This window comes from Scardinius erythrophthalmus (genome assembly GCF_964197995.2).
Source record: "Scardinius erythrophthalmus genome assembly, chromosome: 25".
Lineage (NCBI taxonomy): Eukaryota > Metazoa > Chordata > Actinopteri > Cypriniformes > Leuciscidae > Scardinius > Scardinius erythrophthalmus.
In genome coordinates, this window is record NC_138245.1 from 19458964 (window position 1) to 19481056 (window position 22093).

Here is a 22093-nt window from a genome sequence, read left to right on the forward strand (position 1 = left end):
CATTAGAATATAAAAATATTGATGTTGAAAAAGTTATGTTCTTCCTCAGTATTTTTGTCTTGTTTTTTTAGATTCACATCTATTTTCAGAACAATTGTCTAAAGATTCTTAAATCAAGATGCATTTACTGAAGATACAAAATAACAAAATATGAAGTCTTGTTTTCTGTGAAATGTATCAAATTGATCACTAGTTTATGATTACAAGTACAAATATCTACAAATGGGCTCAGAAAAATGTACTTAATTCAAAGGAAAGTTTTCATAACTCATTGACAGATGTTTGCTCATGTTTTAAGTATACATTTTTCCAAGACTTTTTTTTTTTAACATTTGCATGTCAAGTAAATTCATTGTGATTTAAACAGGTTAAGATATCTGTATTGGTAACAGGACAAAAAAATATACTGAGGAAGATATGATTTATTTATTTGGCAGTGTATGCAACATAATATTTAATGCAATGACTATGAACCTTTTTAAGACTTTAATTTGTGTAAGGGTGAATTAAGAATTAAGACCTTTTTTAAGTCCCGCAGAAACCCTATCCAAGCATTCTGAAGCCATACAAGGTGTATGAGAAAAGAAACTAAATTTAAGTCATTATGCAGTGATTCACCTAACGTTTTCAACAATTTGTGAATGAATCATTTAGACTGCTTTTGTGAATCAGATCAAATGATTCACTGAAAAGTTTCAACTCAAAAGAACAATTTGTACCGTAATCATCTTATGAATGCAGCAAAGAGAGCTAGTTTTTCAGTATGGATGACATTTATGATACTTAAATAGTTTTTTTGTGTTGTCTTAGAATCTTAAAATCTTCAGTCCGCATTTACTGTAATTGCATGGAAAAGAGCAACAAGCACAATATTTCAAACATCTGTGTTTGAAATAACATAAAAAGTGTGCATCCAGTGTTTTTGGGCATTGGACTCGGTTGCTGTCCGTTCAGTGTTCCCATCCTCCTGTCTCCCTGGAGAACCCTTCATAACAGACGCATATAAATGAGGCTGTAATTGGCTGACCCCAGGCATCTTTCCCCAGGCTTAATTAGGCTGCCAGTCTGTCCCCAGATTGTCCCTATTCTCACCCAGTTTCAAAACTTGGAAAAGAGAAGCAGGAATGTGTGGGATTTGACACCCATGAGGACACATTCAGAACGATTCTTAATATAAGAGCTGTTTTAAGATCTCTTTCGCAGCTTTAGCACATGACAACATGTTTTACCATTAAACAGAGCAAGTTCATGTAGTTCAAAACTTAAACGCAAATGCAGTGTGAATGAAGGTTCCTGTGGTTGAGTGACAGTTTGATCAGGTGCAGTGATGAGGTGATGTCATATCCAGTCTTTATGGATGCTTGCTAATGAGGTGTCAAAAGTAATCTGACACTTGGCACAGTCCAGCGGTAAATGTGCGCTCTCATGAACTTACTGCAATCTACCTGAAATGGACAAACTGAGTGATTCATTAAAACTCACATTAAAGGATTACAACTTTTTACTATCATTTTTTGTAATGGATTAACTTTATAAAAAGCGAGTATGTCAAGATGGTTTCAGTGTAACTGTACAGTAGGCTACATATAGATTAATTTAAAATATTTTATGTCATAACTTTTCTTTGTTTTGCATCATCAAAAACAATATTTTAAACAAATAAAATAAATATATTCATTTTTCCATAACTTTTCAACCTGTTAAAAAAAAATATTTAACTACATATTTCATAACATTTCTTTGTTTTGCGTCTTTCATAATCTTAAAACTTTCATTTAAAATTGAAAATAAACAAAAAATAACATTTGATGCCTTCTTTGTTTTGCACCTTTTTTAACAATAATAAAATGTTTATTTTCAGGTTTAAATTCAAATAAATTCAAATGGATTTCAGTGTGGTATAAAGACTTTGGGAATGTAAAATTCTCTATAATGTAACCGTTGAAATAATCACTTGTTATGGTTGTGAAAAATAATGAACACTCTTAAGGGAGAGTATCCATCTGTGACTTAAGAAAGAGAAAAAGAAAAAATGAGATCGAAAGACAGAGAGAGAGAGAGAGAGAGAGAGAGAGAGAGAGAGAGAGAGAGAGAGAGAGAGAGGGAAAAAAGAAACAAAGAAGACGTTCTTTAGCCAATGTTCCTGAGTTCCTTGAGTAAATTAGTGGAAGAGCAGGGTGGCTTACTTTATTATTGTAATCCACAGTGCTAGCGCCGTGACCTTTAGCAAGATGATTGTTTCTCATTTATGAGTTTGAAGGTGCAATTTACTGAACGGTTTGATCCATAGGACCTGACCTTTGTAAATTGGCTGTTAAGCATATCAGGACTCGACCAACCTGCCCCACACATGCTCCAGAATGAACACAACATCCGCCCTCGCCCGCCTTCCCACACACACTCATAAAGTAAAACTTACTGTTACAGATGGAAACTTCCTCTAATTCTAAATCTAAGTCTTCAAATCAAAGCGCAATGTGTTATTTTCAGTTAATGAGAGACATCAATATCTGCACATTTAAATAGCAATAGCAATTTGCTCACTCAATTTTGTTTTATTATTACAAATAATTTACTCAATTTAATTAAAGGGTTAGTTTAACCAAAAATGAAAAAAATTGTCATACTTACCCTCATGTCGTTTCAAACCTGTTCACACTTTTGTTCATCTTTGAAACACTAGTGAAGATGTTTAAAAGAAATCTGAGAGATTTCTCTCCCTCTATTGACAGTCCACGCAACTACCACTTTGATGCTTCAAATAAATCATAAAGAGATCGCAAAACTAATCCATATGAATCAAGCGGTTTAGTCCAAATTTTCTGAAGAGACACTATCGCTTTATATCCTGAACAGATTTAATTTAGGCTTTTATTCACACTGATCGGCATTTGAAACATTTATCAGCAAACAAAAACAGAAGCTCAACTGTACTTGCTTGCACGAGAACAAACCTCATTGGTTCCTGCGGAAGCTCAAACGTGCTGCGTAACACGAGAACGAACCTCATTGGTTCCTGCTGAAGCTCAAACGTGCTGCGTAACAAGAGAAGGAACCTCATTGGTTCCTGCTGAAGCTCAAACGTGCTGCGTAACACGAGAACGAACCTCATTGGTTCCTGCGGAAGCTCAAACGTGCTGCGTAACACGAGAACGAACCTCATTGGTTCCTGCGGAAGCTCAAACGTGCTGCGTAACACGAGAACGAACCTCATTGGTTCCTGCGGAAGCTCAAACGTGCTGCGTAACACGAGAACGAACCTCATTGGTTCCTGCTGAAGCTCAAACGTGCTGCGTAACTCGAGAACGAACCTCATTGGTTCCTGCTGAAGCTCAAACGTGCTGCGTAATACGAGAATGAACCTCATTGGTTCCTGCTGAAGCTCAAACGTGCTGCGTAATACGAGAATGAACCTCATTGGTTCCTGCTGAAGCTCAAACGTGCTGCGTAACACGAGAACGAACCTCACTGGTTCCTGCGGAAGCTCAAACGTGCTGCGTAACACGAGAACGAACCTCATTGGTTCCTGCGGAAGCTCAAACGTGCTGCGTAACACGAGAATGAACCTCATTGGTTCCTGTGGAAGCTCAAACGTGCTGCGTAACACGAGAATGAACCTCATTGGTTCCTGCTGAAGCTCAAACGTGCTGCGTAACACGAGAACGAACCTCACTGGTTCCTGCTGAAGCTCAAACGTGCTGCGTAACACGAGAATGAACCTCATTGGTTCCTGCGGAAGCTCAAACGTGCTGCGTAACACGAGAATGAACCTCACTGGTTCCTGCGGAAGCTCAAACGTGCTGCGTAACACGAGAATGAACCTCATTGGTTCCTGCGGAAGCTCAAACGTGCTGCGTAACACGAGAATGAACCTCATTGGTTCCTGCGGAAGCTCAAACGTGCTGCGTAACACGAGAATGAACCTCACTGGTTCCTGCGGAAGCTCAAACGTGCTGCGTAACACGAGAATGAACCTCATTGGTTCCTGCAGAAGCTCAAACGTGCTGCGTAACACGAGAATGAACCTCATTGGTTCCTGCGGAAGCTCAAACGTGCTGCGCAACACGAGAACGAACCTCATTGGTTCCTGCGGAAGCTCAAACGTGCTGCGTAACATGAGAATGAACCTCATTGGTTCCTGTGGAAGCTCAAACGTGCTGCGTAACACGAGAACGAACCTCATTGGTTCCTGTGGAAGCTCAAACGTGCTGCGTAACATGAGAATGAACCTCATTGGTTCCTGTGGAAGCTCAAACGTGCTGCGTAACACGAGAACGAACCTCATTGGTTCCTGCTGAAGCTCAAACGTGCTGCGTAACGCGATAATGAACCTCATTGGTTCCTGCGGAAGCTCAAACGTGCTGCGTAACACGAGAATGAACCTCATTGGTTCCTGCGGAAGCTCAAACGTGCTGCGTAACACGATAATGAACCTCATTGGTTCCTGCTGAAGCTCAAACGTGCTGCGTAACACGAGAACGAACCTCATTGGTTCCTGTGGAAGCTCAAACGTGCTGCGTAACACAAGTATGAACCTCATTGGTTCCTGCAGAAGCTCAAACGTGCTGCGTAACATGAGAATGAACCTCATTGGTTCCTGTGGAAGCTCAAACGTGCTGCGTAACACGAGAACGAACCTCATTGGTTCCTGCGGAAGCTCAAACGTGCTGCGTAACACGATAATGAACCTCATTGGTTCCTGCGGAAGCTCAAACGTGCTGCGTAACACGAGAACGAAGCTCATTGGTTCCTGTGGAAGCTCAAACGTGCTGCGTAACACGAGAATGAACCTCATTGGTTCCTGCGGAAGCTCAAACGTGCTGCGTAACACGATAATGAACCTCATTGGTTCCTGCTGAAGCTCAAACGTGCTGCGTAACACGAGAACGAACCTCATTGGTTCCTGTGGAAGCTCAAACGTGCTGCGTAACACAAGTATGAACCTCATTGGTTCCTGCGGAAGCTCAAACGTGCTGCGTAACACGAGAACGAACCTCATTGGTTCCTGTGGAAGCTCAAACGTGCTGCGTAACACGAGAACGAACCTCATTGGTTCCTGTGGAAGCTCAAACGTGCTGCGTAACATGAGAATGAACCTCATTGGTTCCTGTGGAAGCTCAAACGTGCTGCGTAACACGAGAACGAACCTCATTGGTTCCTGCGGAAGCTCAAACGTGCTGCGTAACACGATAATGAACCTCATTGGTTCCTGCTGAAGCTCAAACGTGCTGCGTAACACGAGAACGAACCTCATTGGTTCCTGTGGAAGCTCAAACGTGCTGCGTAACACAAGTATGAACCTCATTGGTTCCTGCGGAAGCTCAAACGTGCTGCGTAACACGAGAACGAACCTCATTGGTTCCTGCGGAAGCTCAAACGTGCTGCGTAACACGATAATGAACCTCATTGGTTCCTGCTGAAGCTCAAACGTGCTGCGTAACACGAGAACGAAGCTCATTGGTTCCTGTGGAAGCTCAAACGTGCTGCGTAACGCGATAATGAACCTCACTGGTTCCTGCGGAAGCTCAAACGTGCTGCGTAACACGAGAACGAACCTCATTGGTTCCTGCGGAAACTCAAACGTGCTGCGTAACACGAGAACGAACCTCATTGGTTCCTGTGGAAGCTCAAACGTGCTGCGTAACACGAGAACGAACCTCATTGGTTCCTGCGGAAGCTCAAACGTGCTGCGTAACACGAGAACGAACCTCACTGGTTCCTGCGGAAGCTCAAACGTGCTGCGTAACACGAGAACGAACCTCATTGGTTCCTGCGGAAGCTCAAACGTGCTGCGTAACACGAGAACGAACCTCACTAGTTCCTGCGGAAGCTCAAACGTGCTGGGTAACACGATGAACCTCATTGGTTCTCGCACGTCAAGCGAACATGCTTGAGCTTCCGTTTACCATATCTGATGTGTGAGATGATGAATGTTTATATGTTAATAAAAGACTAAATCAAATATGTTCATCATATACAGTCTTCAGAATTTTTTGACTAAATCGCTCGATTCATATGGGTTAGTTTTATGATCTCTTTGTGAACTTTTTAGAAGAGTCACAGTGATAGTGCGTAGGCTGTCAATGGAGGGACAGAAATCTCTCAGATTTCATTAAAATATATTCATTTGTGTTATAAAGATGATCGAAAGTCTTACGGGTTTGGAACGACACGAGGGTGAGTAAATGATGACAGAATTTAAATTTTTGGGTGAACTATCCCACTTAACTTTTTGCCCATTATTGGAGCATGACAGCCATGATTAAAAGAAAAAAAACGAATAAATAAATAAATAAATAAATGCTATCAGTATAAATAGAGCTTTACCGGATGGTTGAATGAAATGTTTCATTAATTTTTTTCTTCGTTTTTACTGATTTAACGAATCAAGTTTCCATGAATAATGCTATTTGATTTTAAATGAATCATTGTTCATTATGAGTCAATGGAACGCTTCACATGTTCACCTGTATAAGTGAAATTTAGATAAAAGAAGATCATTTAATGCTGTAGATGTTGCGTTGAGTAATTCGAGGAAAAGGGTTTCATTATGCAAGAATGCAAAATTATCATTATGCAAATCAATCTAGATTTAAATGAGCGCTCTTTTACCAACACGCTGTGGAGCAGAACATTACCAAAGCTGGAGGCTACCTATTTAAAACACAGTAGTGAAATCATTTAACTGAGCAATAGATTCAATTAACATCTGAGTCTCAATTCCACCGATCCATTTGAGAGGATGCTAGTGTCTGACCACAATTAAATCTCATCATCATTCTCATTCTGATCAAGGCTGAGTTTCAGATCATGGTGACAGTTATCCTCTTCAGCCATCTCTTTCTAGTGGTGACTTGTCAACACAAGCACATTTTCTAAATGGGATCCACACATCCTCAGATCTCACCTAAAGCCGCTAGCTCGGCCATCGCCTGGGATAAAAAGACATTATTTTATTATGAATCCATGGGTGTCAGATTTCATTTCATGGCTTAAATTTCGCAGATTAAGCTGTTAGAGATATTCCAGCGCATCTCATTAATATCTGAAAGCGGTAATGTGTAATTTGTGGTGGTAATCATTTAAATAATTTCTGTGAATGTATGCAGCAGTACAATTCAGGCTTAGGACGCTGCGGGACCCTTCTATTTGACAATTAACTTATAATTCCAAACAGGGATTTGTCCTCTGTCCACGGTTATTTCTCAGACAGACAAGAGACCCAAGGCCATCGACAGGGGGTTACGAATAAGGGGGGGCTCACTATGGTCCTCTATATGGTATTGCACAGGTTTTTTTTATTCATTTATATTATTCTTTTTAAATTTCAGATACAGTATATTTAAAAAATTGGATAATATTTTAACGGTTTGATTTACTGCAATTACATTCCAAATATTTAATTTTGGAAGCAATCATTAACTTTAAATAACTTGTGTTACTTAAACAAATGAGTGTTACTCATTAACTTTAAACAACTTTAAATGTTTTCTTTATTATTTTACATTGTAGAATGCCCTTGTAAAAATGTTGTCCAGGGAGTGACCGTGAATTTTTGCGAACCACCCTGCAGAGACCAATATGTAGGAGAGACACATCACTGAATGACACTCATCCAAACAAGGTACATTTCAATATTCACACACCTACATGAACGGCTGCAGGCAAACATCAGATTTCCTCCCCAGACATTGAGACCTTCGGACTTTGTACCCCTCTGTGACGTGACCCTCGTTTGCAGCGGAGCAAATTTTCCTGACTGGCGTCCCCTCCATGCTCTCGCGTGAAGGACAGATGAGAGATGGAGCGAGGGCAGGAGGGAGGAGAGAAGAGGCAGTGAAGCCGCTCACTTGTAGGTTGTCTATAAAGAAGCAAAGGCACATGAAATTAAAGATGATCATCCCAGTGTCAGAAACAGAGCTCTGCTGGCGTATTTCGGCCCATTCTGAGTCCCCATAGAGATATGTTATAAGGCATACGCCTCTTGCCAATCAGAGCAGCCCCGAGCTCTATGGGATCACTGATGAAATATGGACAATGGCGTGCAAGGTGGGCACAAGGGGAGGCAGGCAACTTAATGAGGCAATTTCTCAGATAATAAGATTGGAAGATATGCTAATATTTCTACCTTAAGGAGATAATTATGATGTAGAAGATAGAATATTTTATCTTAAAGCGACAGTGCACTGGTCCCAATCCTGATGCTCTCGTGCAATTTATTTTTTTGGTTGATGTTTTCTACGTGTGCACTGGGACGGGGAAAAAAACAATGCTAGCTAGGCCAGTTTATTCCTCTTTGTGCTTTCTTCGATTGTTTTGATAGGGACTTCATATCGAATGTTCGCTTGGGACTTCAAAAGAAAGCATCAAAGCTTATAAATATTTATGTTGCTTGGGAATTAAGTGGAAAAGAATAATAATAATATATAAATAAACTCATACACATAGATCTTTATTTTTAATTAAAACAAAAAATAGATAATTGAAAATTAATGTTCTCAACCTCAAAAATTTTTTTTTTTTTCATAATCATAACTTTATTGTTTGCCCATTTTGAATATGTTTGCCAATTTTCCAATAAGATGCAAGGTTGCTGTATAGGAAAGAAGGGCCTGGGGCTTTCGAGTATTCCCCAATTTTCTGCTTATTTTATTTCTCTTTCTCTCTCAGAGGATACAGGCACCTCCAATTACAGCTTATAATGAGCTCTATCAGATTATTACAAGCTCAGCTGGCCTGAAAAACAAGTTAATACATATGGCAGTCCGTGGCAGCCACAGAGGAAGTTTCAGTGTGAACTCGCAAGGTCTGTGAGTTTTGTCCCTAGACAGGGAAACTCGAGACCTGAACAGAGATGGTCATCAGGAAGTATGTTTAACCACATGTCACTGCTGAACAAAAGTAGGACACATCTGGAGGCTTTAACCAGGCAATCTACAGAATCCACATTTTGGCTTTCTGAGGACGGAGGAGTGATGAACACAATGTTCCCTTGTCAATGACTGCAAGACATCTGGCTCATCTCTGAACTTTTCTGTGCTGTTACCAATGAAGATTCAGCCAGAGATAGTATAAGGGGAGGAGAAGGACCAGTTAATGAATGGGACCAGTCTTAACACTCAACATAAATAAAATGAAATAAAATGAAATAAAATGAAATGAAATAAAATAAAATAAAATAAAATAAAATAAAATAAAATAAAATAAAATAAAATAAAATAAAATAAAATAAAATAAATAATGTTGTTCCAAAGCTATCATTTCCAACAATCCACTGATGTCCACTGAGGCTAAATTTAGGAAAATGACATGAATATTCATAATATTATCATTGTAATTCAGGATATGCGCAAGTTAAAATTGTGTTTGTTGATATCTCTCAAATATTTTTTTATTAATTGACAAAATAAAATGTAACACTGGATGTATGTAACACAAAATGCCTTACAACTAATTAAATTATGCTGGAATAAAATTTTTAAAAAAAATCTTTTTTAGCTTTCTTTTTTTTTTATTCACTTTGTTATTCAGCCAAGAATAAGGTTAAAATGCGACACATGTACATGTTAGCTCCCTCTTTAGCATACTGATTAATCTATGCCCAGTGTGGGCGTCATGGGCCATCTGAATAGTGGGTAAATGCCATCTCCGGGCGGGCGGGAGTCTTTGTGATATTTCTTCTCGCTGTCAAATAGAATTCATGTATATTTTGCTATCCTTGCATCCTATTATGTGCAATAAACTAGGTACTTTATCCATGACAGCACCTGGCTGGCGGTAAAAATATGCAGAAGCCAATCTGCCAAACACACCCTTTCAAAATCAAATTTATTTAGTTAGAAACGGTCTCAACGACACTCTTGTAAGCTATCATGTAACATTGTGATTAGAATACAGACAAGCAGAAATTTAATTCATTTCAAATTCAAACCTGCTCCGCTTCCTATTATGCCGCTGTATCAGTAAATTGTAAACCCTCCGTTGCGGCATTACAATTCAAACAAGGTTAGTTTTCAAACACCTGATTTGAATATGCTGAAAAAAGGAAAGGAATATGAAGGAAGAACTGCTTCGACAGCCTTTGTGTCAATGCACGGCGAAAGATGAAGAAGTGAAGGCATGCGAGCAGAGGAGAGGCACTTTTGGATGCGATGGCTGAGCGATAACGCCCTAGGAAGTGTCAGCTAATTTCAATGCAGCACCTACAGCACAATTATTATTATTATCACCAAATCATGGAAATAAATTAAAAGAGCGAGATCCGAAAATAGCACATCTGGGCCTTATACTTCACAGGTACACCCAGTGGGGATTCAGAAGGAGATGACTTTGCCTCATTATGTGCTTGGGTGGCGTGCGTGTGTGTGTCTATGTGTGAAGGGAGATGGTGGACTCGCTGTAATGCCAGATCTCAACAGATGAGATAGGGTCTGTAATTTGAATGCCAGTGGGAGGCAATTTAAACACATGGCAGTCAGAGAACGCCTGAGTATGGTGACACTGATCAGCGGCAGGGCTGTTCGGGTCTCGGCAAGGTCAGTGTTTGGGCCAGCTCCTCAGAGAACACTGTTGGTCAAAGAAGGAAAGACTCTGACAGGTTTAATTAATTGGCTTGAACTCTGACAGAAATTACACTTCTACATTTCTTCATAAATGATTTCAGCACTTGGGTGACATTATTGAGGTTGAAAGAATGCCAAATGCGTCGTAAAACGAGCTCATAGTGTCACTGCGAACAGATCAAGCAGAACAAACCAAGGGAAATGTGGAAAGTATAGCGTTAGCCAAGTGCAAACAAAAACACACGTCTCCTGTGTGAACTAAAAGCTTTCCCAGTTTATAATGTTACTCCATTTGACATGTCCTGGATCATCTGCCAGGGAACCAGAGTGACAGGATATTCCTGTAACTTCAGTGAGGAATGCAACCAAGTGAAGAATCTGGCATGAGATGGACCGACATAACCAAGCAGGGTTCCTTCCTTCCCTCTGAAACAATGCATATCTCAATCAGTGTCATTGAACGCTGATTTGAACATCACAAGTGCTACAATCATATCCGAATGTGGATGATAACCAAAGTACAGTAATTTCCACCAAATGAGAAGCAGAACAAAAATCAAGCGATTTCCTAATCAAAAATGCTTAACGGCAGACGATGCGAGAGGTGCAGTGGGGGCCCTCGTTCTTCTCCATCCAGGAGAGCCAGTGACTCATCCTTCACTCTTTCCATCCCTCCTCCTGTCCTATGATTCATGGGCTAGGGGGGGGGGGCCATCTCCCTGGAGAAATTAACAGTGATTTTAATTGCGTAGACATCTCCAATTCATTACTGCCCACTCGCACAAATTTTCACCCTCTCAGGTGTCAAATGGCACTTAACATCTCTGCCAATCACGGCAGCACTAGAGGAGAGCTGAAGGAGATGGGAAGCGTGTGGCGGGTGCGTCGGGCCCCCCGGTGCCGAGACGACGTGGAGGACCCCTCTTATCCCCTCACTTTAACTCCTGCAACCCTGCACACACACACACACACAGATCAGTCTAAATGGTCGTATATGTGTTGAATCAAAAGACATGTGCGGCGCCCACTGTAGCATTTCTTTCAATTACATCAATGATTAAAGCTTTAAGAGAAGATGATGACATCAATTTTATTTTCAGTCTTGAGGCAGACGCGTGACTCGCTCACACCCTTATTATCAAGATCCTGCCAGATCGTAATATCCAAAACCGAATATGAAAATGACGAGGGGCAGTCAGCTTCACGTGGTGAAAATCCCTGATGTGCTCATGAGTCTATTTACAGCAGGCTGCCCTCGGGGCTTTGATTAATTTCAGATAATCAGCGGCAGCTCCTCGACCTTGGAGTTCAATATGAATGCTCCTCATATCCTGACAATACTTCCACAAAACACCACTGGGTAATGCCAGTTTGGTGGTTGTTTCAAAATTAAGATATCCTTCCTTCCTTCCTTCCTTCCTTCCTTACTTCCTTCCTTCCTTCCTTCCTTCCTTCCTTCCTTCCTTCCTTCCTTCCTTCCTTCCTTCCTTCCTTCCTTCCTTCCTTCCTTCCATCCATCCATCCATCCATCCATCCATCCATCCATCCATCCATCCATGGCCCTGTTTACACCTGGTACTAAGATGCGTGTTGGTTGATTGAATCACAAGTGGATGACGCTAAATACAGGTATAAATTGGGTCTAAAATGTTTTGGGCTTGTCCACTTTCGACCACTTCCAGAGGTAGTCGAAGACGCATTCGACCGGATTGCTTTCGTAGTGTAAACGCTCATATGGTCGAATGTGTTTGAACAGCCACAAAAGGCCGCCTACTCTCCGCCTACTGAATTAATGCGTACACATTATGGGAAGCACGCTAGCCATACGAGATTTAAACTTTGTCGGAGGTAGATTGAAGACAAAAAAACGTACCAATCACAATGTTCTCTCACCATTCCTAATTTCTAACACGCACTCACAAGCATTCGCTGTGGTCTTGCGACTGCCAGAGCAGAGATCAGTGTTTTCCGTCGTCTTCCGTCGCATTCAAATGTAAATCTATCTATCTATCTATCTATCTATCTATCTATCTATCTATCTATCTATCTATCTATCTATCTATCTATCTATCTATCTATCTATCTATCTATCTATCTGTCACAATGCATGTAATGAGATGTTCATAGCACAAAATCATAAACATTGTAATATAAACAGAAATTTCATGACACCTTAACTGATGTGGAGTAGAAAACTGTGAGATTAGGTCCCTAATTGAATGAATTTAATTTGCTGTAGTGGGAGAAATATGTCACAAGAAAAAAACGGCTGTCGACTGCCTTTTTCTCATTCAAATGTAATTTTTTTCTTAGACCTCTATCCCCACCCCCACCCGATCCTCTTTTTTTTTCTTTTATATATAGTCTCAGTCATACTTTTGAGTTACATAAAGAGATTTGGGTAAAGCAAAGAACTGAGAAAGTGTGCGTCAAATTAGTACACTGTAATTACTAGGATTAGACTTGGATTTAAATTTGAGGGGGGAAAAATGAAATGAAGGCATTATTATTATTATTATTAACATGTGATTTTAAAAAAGCCAGACTTTCAGAGCTTGTGTATATTGCATATACACATTATTCAATTTAAAACGGTCACGTTCACAGAAAGAAAAATAATAATACTTTATTGTTATTATTTTAATATGTGAATGTGACAGTTCACATTAGGCAAGTAGACTGACAACAGATACATTAAATTATTATTTTTTTTTTTTTTTTTTTTTAGAAAAGTTGAGCCGTTAAATAACAACAAACCACCCCATTATTGTCTGCAGTCCAAAGTCAAGTTTTCTATTGTTTGTTCTGAATTCATTTTTTAAGAATTACATACTAAGTACCTACAATGTAAATGTTGCCTTCCAAACAATTCAACCATCAAAAATGACTCATAAAAACCTGTTTTGTCAGGTCTCTTTCACAACATGTGAAAGACCACTTAAACTATCAAAATGGCAGCTGGATAAACAGAGTGACTCATATTTAAAACTTTTCTGACCTTCTGCAACCTTTAACTAGCAAACAAAATATGCATCAAACTGAATAGCTACACACAATCTATCTATCTATTTTTTTCTCTTTTAATAAATGGCAGCATGTAAGACTGCAGAGAAAACTTCAGTATGTCTGGATAACTGTACTTTCATTGTGGTCTTAACCGCCCTCAAACGCAGAGGAAAATACACTTCTCTAGGGTGGCTTTGAAAGGTCATGAGGTGTTTGTCTTGGAGACAAATTTTTATTATTTCCTTCTAATTAGTAGGGAAAGGCATACTATTTGAGGTTTTAATTTAAATTTAAAGCATCTAGTCTAATGGAAAGAGCTGTTTCATGGACTGTTTACAAAGACATGTCTTTCATTTGAACAATGCTGACATGCATTTTTTACTTTTTCACACACACACACACACACACACACACACACACACACACACACACACACACACACACACACACACACACACACTCCTTTCTTTGATCTTGCCAAATAATCAAACTAATGCATGTGTATAGATGGCTCTTTTACAAACAATATCGCACTTTACTGTGGGTTAATGAAAGATATGAGATCTACACAGTGGGCGGTAAGCAAATATGTGGTGCGGGGCAGACCAAGAGCATGCTGGGACTCAAAAGCGGGACCACAAATGTGGTAAGTCATAATAGTTTAAATGGTACTCATCCAGAACTGAAGGAGTCTAGCAGAACGCACTTTGTAAACATCAACCCTTCTCTCTGTTATCCTGCTTAAAAAAAGTCTTTTATTTTTGCTATTAACAATGAAAATGGAACATCAACGCACAACAAATTGCACAACATCATCATTTCTATCACACATTTCATTATCACTCCAATCTGAACAAAGAATATGGACACGGCTGACTGTGCTATACATTTAAATGGCACTTTCCATTTGCCCTTCTAACCCATTACTGCCAGTCAATTACTGTATATGTGAATCCATTTACCCCTGAACCTCAGATGCCCTGCGTGTACATGACACATCGGCGTTCTTTAAAGGGGACCTTGAGGATTCTCTGATGGTGACCTCCCACGGGCTTACCAGCTAAAATGTCAGACCCCCGTATGAAAAATGGCACCCCTCACCACAGAATGCCCTGTGGGAGGAGCGCGAGAAAGCAGAAGACAGAGAGGCCTCTACAAACGTCCGCCAAGGTACATCCCTGACAACAGACGCCTGCTAATTAAGCATTGTGCGGCACTTTTACAATTAATTAGCCCCTTAAGCTGCTTTTGTCAAAGGCGGTAAACAAGGCGAAGTGAAGTTAATGACTTACTCAGATCAAAGGATGAGTTATTGTCTTTATTTTTCAGCAGTACCTGTGGGAGGTTCAGTTGCGCTCCAGCAACATGGAGATGTTTCCTTTCATCAGTTCGTCATCAGGGGCAGCGGAGCCACTTCTGGGGGACAGGGATGCTGGATGGAGAGATTTCTGGGGAGAGAGGAAGAACCAGCATTGAGATCCAGCTCAAGGGAGGATTTATGAAATCTTATTTTCCTCTTCAATTTAACTGTATCAATTCCCACGGGCATTCCTCAAAAGTGAGTTAATGATATGATGCAAATAATTTTTTGATCGGTTCAACTGAAGGTATAAACAACAACAAGGACACGCTGACACATTTTCGGTGGATAGCTCTTGAGGGCCAAGTATTTTTAATTCCAATGAGAGCAAATCCAAGGTCAGACTCTGAACTTCCTGGCCATTAAGAGATCACAAAGACTAGCAAGTGAGAGTGCATAATATCCACACAGCTATTTTTGGCCTCAAATTAAAATATATGACATGTTGAAATGACTGCAATGTGCAAGAGAGGTATTCAAACTAGACACTAATGATGCTTATTAATGGCGTGAATGAAGTCTTGACAGGTCGTGTGTCATTTTCCAAGGAATGCTTCACTGGCATAATGGCTAATGTAAGTGGGTGTAATTATATATATTATACCCTGTCCTATTGTATTTTGGCAGCGGTTTGAGGGAGTCAGACAGTTAGGATGAAAATCAAAGCCGTTATGCGGAAGGAACAGGAGAGCTAGAGGAATTGTAGGCCGCTGCCAATTTTTGCTCGTTTCATGTGGACAATGTTTAAGCCAATAGCATCTATTAGTGGTCAATTGGAGAGTTTGCCAGAACAGGTTTCACATATACATGCCTAGAATTGCATAGTATGTTGCAGCATTAGTGGAAACTAAACGTCACAGATTAATCTCCTCCAACAGATGACAAAATCCTATAGCTCTTTTTAGTAACAAAAAAAAATCTCTAATTGGAGGCCCTGAGGTAAAGCCTTTCATTAATCATTAAGCTTTGCAGTCTTGATAACAGATCTGGGAAGCTCAAACACCTCTCTCATTTATTTTTATTTACATATTTCCCCTCTCTCTCCTTTTTTATCCAAAGGGACCGAGGTATGGAAAACCCGTCAAAAGAACAGACAGGCAAAAGGGTCGGAAAATGGTAACTTATGCTCACTGGGAATTACCAAAGCACTTAGTAATTAAATCTAAATTGACATTCTAGTAATTAGCCCCTTAATTACGAGGAATAACACAATTAGCCACAGAGTCTTTGCTAATTGTTAATTAGCACAGGGAAAGTTATTGTGTGTGGCAGAAAGAAGCACGCAAAAGAATAAATGTTCATTTGTCTCATTCAACATCCTTTTTTACTCTGTTCATTCACATATTCTACATGTTCAATTTGAGTAGTGATTTAAAAATTATTATCATTATCATCATGAACACAGTTTAGAAAATTTCTATTGTCCTGTTTCTGCTTAGCTGAGAAAGAAGAAAGTTGCCGTCATGTCCAGACACAGTTTTTGTTAATAGATTGCACTTTCTTTGAAAAAATGTGATATCAATGCAATATATATATATATACTCATTTTTAATCATTATATTTCTTATTATTTTTATTTATTTAAGCATGTTTACCTGATGTATGGGTGGTGGAAGAAAAAACAAATCCTTTAAGTCCTGTAGGTTGCGAGGTGGAGCTGCAGTGGATCAAACTTGTTGGTCCAGCACATCCCACAGATGCTCAACTGGATTGAAATCTTGTTCCTTAAACCATTCCTGAACAATGTGTGCAGTCTGGCAGGGTGCATTATCCTGCTGAAAGACGCCACTTCCACCAGGGAACACCTTTATCATGAAGGGGTGTGCCTGGTCTGCAGCAATGTTTAGGCAGGTGGAATGTGTCAAATTTCCATTTGCAAAATGTCCAGATGAATGGCCAGATCCAGGGTTTCAAAGCAGAACATTGCCCAGAGCACCGCATTCCCTCCACCGGCTTGTCGTTGTTCTACAGTGCATCCTGTTGCCATCATTTCCCCAGGTAAATGACGTACACGGCCATACACGTGATGTAAAAGAAAACGGGACTCATCGGACCAGACGACCACTGCTCTAAGGTCCAGTTTCGACGCTCGCGTGCCCATTGTAGGTACTTTTGACGGTGGACAGGGGTCATCATAGGCGCTCTGATTGGTCTTCGGCCACGCAGCCTCATACGCAGCGGAGTGTGATGCACTGTGTGTTGTGACACATTCCTCCCATAACCATCACTACAATTTTGTGTGACTTATGCCACAGTAGACCTTCAGTTGGCTCAGACCAGATGGGATAGCCTTCGTTGCTCTCGTGTATTGATGAACTGTTGGTAAATTCTCACCACTGTTGACCGGGAGCAACGCACAAGCCTTGCCGTTTCAGAGATACTCTGACCCAGTTGCCTTGCCATAACAATATGGCTCTTGTCAAAGTTATTCCTGCCCATTTCTCCTGCATCCTGCTGATTACAAGAACGGTTTGTTAGCTTATCATCTAATCTACCCAAACCTTAACATGTGGCCTTGATAGAAGATGATCAATCATATTCACTTTACTGTGACTGGTCATGTTTTGGCTCATCAGTGTACACACACACACAACACACACACACAATCTTACCATATTATTTGGATCTAAGATAAAAACGTAAATAGAATTAGAATATACAGCAAAACAAAGGACCTGCTTGCATTTTAGTCTACCACAGCACCACCATACCAGCACCCCATTGCAAACCCTGAGGTTCCTTTTAAAGTGGTCTCAAAGAGAGGATTCAGCCCTAATGCCTCATGGTTGAAGCAGTATTGGCAGTGCAGAGGATTTATCCAAATGCTGTTATCACAGGGTTCAGCATGCACACAACCTCCTGCCCTCCATGACTCCAGTGTCCTTCCTTTCCGGTGGCAGCTTCAAAGATAAGTGTATGTACTCAGCCACAGATTACCCCGCTGACTCACAACAAATATTTGGCTGGCGGATGAGCCATCTTAGAATCCAACCGAACATGAAATTAAGCGGTGTGCAGACGGGCAGGGGTGCAGAGCAACCAAAAACATGATTTAGGCCTCTGTAAATACAACAGAGAGGGTGGCAAAGGTGTGGAGCGGAGGAGGTCGAAGGTGACATATGCTCAGTAACATGGCCGTGAACGTCAAAAAAAAAAAAAAAAAAGAATGAACTCATGTAATGCTATGACATTTTAAACAAAAAGACTTTAAAACATAAACAGTTGTGTATCTTAAAAGTTACATTTCAACAGCACGTCGGAGCATATTGTGGCAAACTAAGCGATTCCGCTTCTTTATCTCACTTGCCCTCGCTGCAGTCGGAGTGCAGTGTGAATCTAAAGCCCCCACTGCTCTTTTCCTACTGTGTCTTTAATTGGATCCTTATTACCATTCCGGCTCCCTGAGAATGATGAATTTGTATGTGTGAGAATTTCATTAATCATTCTTATTCACAGTCCACCCAGACGAGAAAAGAGACGGAGAGAGTGAGAGGAGATAGAGAAGGAAGAAATTAATAATTTTTCGAGACTGGGATATATTTCGTAATGAATATTCATGCCTGTAGGATATTTGGGGTCAGCCATAATCAGGCAGGTAATTTGTAATTTGCTGTGTTTTCACCAAGGACCTGCCGCATAGGTTAATATGCATCTATTTGAACAGAACTAGGGGGATTTTTGAAGTACCGCCTGCCTTACCTGGGCTATTTATTTATTATTTATAGTGCAATTATGAAAATTTCAAAAACTTGTCATTTGACATTTTCACTGAGTATGTTATAGAAAATCAAAAGATTTTTAGAGGTTGCAACAATTGGCCAGGTTATTATTTAGAAATGACATTGAATTGCTTATTGCAAATTCAGGATCCTTTTTTCAAACAGCATTATTTAGACATAAATCTGCACTAATTGGATTTTAATGCAATAGGATTTGGATTTACTCTGTATTGAAATGAAAAGCTGCTGAAATAAATTAAAACACAGATCCACAAATTATATCTATATATACTACAGTATAAATATAGATATGCTATACCTGAATTACAGTATAATGTTAGTCTGTTCTTTTGAACTTATTAAAAAAAAATATCACGGTTTCCACATAGATATTAAGCAGCAGAACTTTTTCCATCATTGATAATAATAATAAATGCTTCTTGAGCACCAAATCAGCATATTAGAATGATTTCTGGAGGATCATGCTACACCAAAGACTAGAGTAATTCAGGTGTCACTACAGAAATAAACTGCATTTTAAAATATATTAAAATAAAAAAGTTATTTTAAATTGTAATAATAATGTGCAATATTATGGTTTTACTGTATTGACTTGCATTGATCAAATAAATACAACCTTGGCAAATATAAGAGGCTTTACATTACCAACCCCAAACTTTTGAAAATAAACTGGAAAAAAAAACTTTCTTTTATTTAAGCTTCAACATTTAAAATGTAGATAATAAGGACACCTTCAGTTAATTGGGGGCAAAATCTGCTATCATGTATGTATTTAATTTATTTGGGGGGGGGGGGGGTTGACTGTAAGTACTCATTTCAGACTAGATTAATTTCAGACAAGTTCCCATATTCACATATTGGCTCTCAGTGGCACCTGTTAAATAGTACAACTCTGCCATTTAAAGCGAGTGCACTCAATTTTAAATATATCTCAGGGCTAAAAGCGAAGAACTCGCGCTCCGTGCAAACAAGCGAAAAAAATATCCATAGTTAGTCTCTTCTGTCCAAACAAGACCAAAGACCCACTTTAGGGAGGAAAAAAGTGTTTTTGAACATGAAAGAAACCAAACTGCCAACACTTGGTTCATAAATTCATAGCGCCTGTACTTTAAAGTCTTCACCCCCAAAAGGATTTTTCCAATTCTTTTTGAAATTATACCCACCTGGCATCACTTAAAGTTACTTAATTAATAATTAATCGATACATTTTGGGATGATTAAAATTCATGATGAGAAAGTGTTTTTAAAATAATGTCCAACCCCCCAGGGAGACTAATCAGTTTGAAGCAGTCGCTAGATCTCGCTGAAATAATTAATTGCACCTGAATGTTTAGCAAGGTCAGAGAATGGTAGCACAACGCCTGAGGTATAGAGGGATGTTTATAACATCACTTGATTGCGCTAAACCAACATTTTCATCTGGAAATTAATTCAGGAACCGAAGCTGGAGGCACAAACATTGGCCCTTAGCCCCCTCCTGTGTGAAACGAGCATCGTTTTAATATGACTTTGATCATTACCGGTGGAAGAAACCTGATGTGTCAGATTTAGAAAGTGGAGGAGAGAATGTGTGAGAAGGAGAAGGAAAAGCAACGCATTTAACAGCACATTCCCAACTGTTTTCAACAAACGCTCATTAAAAGGAAAGCAGTTTATGACACCTAAAACATTAACCCCTGAACTTGGCGAGAGGATGTTTTAGAAAATCACTGTGTGCAATGTCACAGAGACATCCTTCGCTCAACAAAATACAATTTCCTGTTTTTTTAGCCCTCTCGTATCTGGGAACGTTTCGGATAAACAGGCTACCTGCTCCTCTGAGATCCATATAAAAGGCGAATAGGAGAATGGCATGCCTCTAGCCTTCATAGTCTATTTGTGCCCAGCAATCTTACCTGACAAACAGAGAGATCAAGTTCTCAAAATGAACGCCGACAGAGTTCGAACCGAACAAAGATAATGGTTCTGTAAAGCTGGAGAACAAAAAAACAACAAAAAAAAAACAACAGCATTTCAAAAGCAACTGTTTGATTGACATATCACTGGTTAGGGAGTGACTGACGCGTTTGCCAGTCTGAAAGGGAATGAGGGAGGTTATTTTCCGGCTGGACATGACGCATTATGAGAGGTTGATTGGGGACTGTTGGCAGCAGGTTAAGGAAGCTGTCATGTTGCAGGTCTTTGTGTAACTCTCCCCAGGGCAAAGCAATTGACAGGAAAGGGGGCCTGGGACAACACAGACCCATAAAAGGGGGGTTCGTACAAGGGTGGAAACATAAAAGTAACATCAAGGAGATGCTTTGCTGTATCTGAATTTTTTTAAATGTGACAGACAGGACTAAATACATAGGTTAGATTGGTCTTGAATATTAAGTTTGATTATTAAATGAGGCGTTGAGTTTGACACTTCCACAATTGAATGCTAAAGTTTGATCACAAAGTTTGACAATAACAATAACCTAACATTATAAATTTGCCAATAAAACACAGGGCTTTCAAACTTGGGTCCACACAAATTCTCCCGGGGACCAAAGAGAAGATATATAGATTAAAATGTACAGTGATTCTGTCTAACTTATAGTATGTTAATCATTGTAATATGTAGTGATGAATCACAATAATAATAATACAATAATAATAATTATTATTATTACAATCTGATATTCTTAATCAAAGTTAATATACTAATGAAAGTGTTTCTGAGAAAATTTTGGCATCTAAGGGTTCTGACCTAGAAAAGTAATTAATATTGACTGCAAACAGAAAACAAGATACTGATGTGGAAACAAATAATTGTGGAAGGGAAAATGAATCAAGGAACTATGCACTTGTCCAGATGAAGCTGAAGAGAGTTAATGGGGCAAAAGAAATTCATCTGAATAATTGTAGTACCTCTCTGATAGAGGTAAGATCACATTTATGTATAGCCTATTATTTTAGACTCATGCATTATATATAAATATATATCTTACACCCTGGGTTCAAAGGCACAACACCCATGAGGGTTTAGGACTCTTTTAAAGATATGTGCTCGCTTAATCACTCAAGAAAGAGCCCCCATGAGTGAGCCTAATATTACAATTAATTAATTCAGCAAAAAAGGGTATTAAATTTCCTCCCTCTAAGGATATTATCTGAATTCATTGACCTTTTTGGAAATCGCCCTCTAATTGTAACCAGGTTCCATTGCATTTAGCGACTAACTTGTTTCTCTTCCTCGCTCTCTCGCCATATCTTCTCCTTTCTTTTTTCAAGAGCTGTAATAATAGTTGAGAAGAGCTTCTTGGTGCCTTATGTGGTGTTAAGATCTCTCCGCCACAAAGTCATTCCAGGGCTTTATCTCCTGCGAGCGGTACAGACGAAAGAAGAAACTTTTCTTATTACCTGGAAAGTGAAAATGGAATCCAACTTTAAGTCTCCACATA